We start from the raw sequence: 2598 nt of genomic DNA, 5'->3' as shown, positions 1-2598 counted from the left end.
GTTACTCCATGCTCAAGAATGCTTCATTCCCTAACTCTGAAAATCCAAGAAAAGTAGCAGGAAGCCTGCATTTATGAACAAGGTGCTTCTGATTCAGCTCAAAACACAGAAAGGTGGAAGCAGGACATGTGACATAAGGAAGATTTATCCTTGATGGAGGAAGATCAGATTAGGAATGTAAAAACAAACTGGACACAAAGAAGTTCTGTTTTAAACTCCCAATTGGTTTTTCAACCTTGAATTAACTAATAACTCACTTAAACCAACATGCACTGAAAGAAAACACTCCTATACTGAAGCAGTTTTTAGGCCTCTGCTGGAAGTTTAATAATCACATGTCAATGGATTTAGGGTGGTGTGGGTTCATTGCAGTTTAGTAACCTGTAAAATAATTAAGTGAAATTTTAAATAAAACAGATTTCTCAAGATTTTAATTTTACACCACCACATCAGTGATGGCAAAGAAAGCCAAAAGCTTCCAGTAGAAGTGTGGGTATTTGTCTGTCTACTTTAAATTGTTGAGTTTGAACAAAATCTCACAAAGAATAAATCCCAATTTTTACATACAGTAAAATCAGTTATGTCTGGGTACTTCTCTATTCATACCATGAAGTTATTTTCCTGGTATCTCTTATGTTTAGTGCACCTTGATTGGTTCATAGAAAATTGTTTTATTTCCCTTTTCCATGAGGATGCTTATTTGGTGTCTATTTCCCTCTTGCACTACCTCACACAGGTAGTGAAATGAGGATGATTCTCCTGCATTATTTTAGCAGTCTTGGTTTGGGAATAAATCTGCACTTTCATGCCAGCTGTGAAGATCTGATTTCTGCAGGGGCTGCTTTTGTCCTTCTGCTGCCAGCAGAGATGAGGTACTAGTTCCTGCCTCTGTTGGACAATTGTCTTGCCCAAGAGTGCTCTGTCTCATGCTCCTGAGACACTTCCCTCAGTTAACTGTGTTGGATAATGTGAGGGAGAACTGGAGAAAAGGGAAGGGAAGCCTTTTCCCTTCTCTGTGTACCACGTAGAAGTTGGCAGCAGGTGAACTTTCTAAGCTGCCTTACAGAAAATGTGCTTTATTTTTTGTTGGACAGTGAAGCAGAGCTGGGGTGGCATGGGCAATACATTCTTTACTTCTCAATATATAACTGAGCTTGGCAAGCTCCCTGTTTCCTTCATTCTTGTCCCTCTGCATGCTCTGGGGAGTAGCTGTAGTATCTGTGATGAAGCTACTGATTTTTACTATTGTATCTGTTTGAAATCTGTTTGGCCAGTTAAATCTCTTGATGTGATGGAGAAAATAACTGGAAGTAAGTTCTTGCTGTTCAGGTTGTAACAGTGTGTGTGTTGTCTCTTTTTGCCTTTATAACAGGAGCTCTTTCTTAAGTGAACTAAGAATTATTCTATTTCCAGATTTAAAAAAAAAGGAAAGTGACTTCATGAAGTGATGACTGTCAGGAAGTGCTGGGTCTGTTCCAGTTATGCCAATCAGTTAAACTGTGAGCATGTAGAGGGGGAGAGAGGGGAGATGGCTCATGGCACATCTTCCAACTCCTGCACTCAAACTATTGGGACCATCTGCTTGAGATTAAAGTGATCTAGGATGAAGAATGTGATCAATGCCTCAAATACTGGATTTCAGAATGACTGAGTTACTGTATTTCAGTGATGAGTGACAACTTGGAGAAATGAAGGAATTACCTATCTCGAATCAACTTTGGTAGGGAGAATAATAAAGAACCTAAGTAGTGATTGTACAATCTGGACTTCTGGGGAAGGGAAGGAGAAGAGAGAAAGAAAGATGATACAAAATTTAAAGAAGGAACAATTGAAAAACTGCCAAGGGAACATGGCAAGGCTTTCCTTAGGTTATGTCACATGTCACTCGCTCCAAGTTTCATCCCAGAAGGCTGCTGCTTTTCCCATCCTACTACAAGGTCACTGATAAGCAGGTGGTAGATGCAAGTGAAGTAGCAACAGAGACATCCCACCACTTCCACTGCATAGCAGTACATTCTTTCTTTTTAATCTTGTTTTGGATGAGAATGTTTGTGTATGGTTCAATACCACTATTTTTGGAAGGGTTTTAAAAACAGGATGAGCTTGGACCATATACAGCATATGTCTGAAGTGGTAGAGGTAAAAGCTGCTTTCATCTTTACGTAACTGTTCCTGCAGCTTTAGAGGTCCCTCAGTCTCACTCCTCTCTGCACAGGAGGGGGATCCAGCACTTTCCTAAGGAAGACTGTTAGGAAAGAGGGGAAAATCAGGCAGCTCTGAAGAGTCTGGCCTGGCAGGGAATGGAGAACCCTCAGGAAGCAAAGCTGCACTGAAGTGACACTGTGGGTGACAATCCTGGTTAGTAGCTATCTGGTACCTTTTCACTTCTAGAAAGTGTAGGGGGTTTAAGACACCCCCACCTCCCCGCTGCCTGGTTTTTGGGAACCAAATTCCACCTTTTTGACTATCAACAATACTCAAAAAGGAGTGCAGCTCTGTCTGCTCTGCCAGCATTAAGTGTTTCACCCATGAGAGATGATAAAAGAACTGGCTCCTTCTCAATCCCTTCCAGTGTCAGTGCATTGTGAGGTGAACCTT

This window comes from Geospiza fortis, unplaced genomic scaffold (genome assembly GCF_000277835.1).
Source record: "Geospiza fortis unplaced genomic scaffold, GeoFor_1.0 scaffold40, whole genome shotgun sequence".
Classification (NCBI taxonomy): Eukaryota; Metazoa; Chordata; class Aves; order Passeriformes; family Thraupidae; genus Geospiza; species Geospiza fortis.
Note: the sequence above shows the minus strand (reverse complement) of the source record.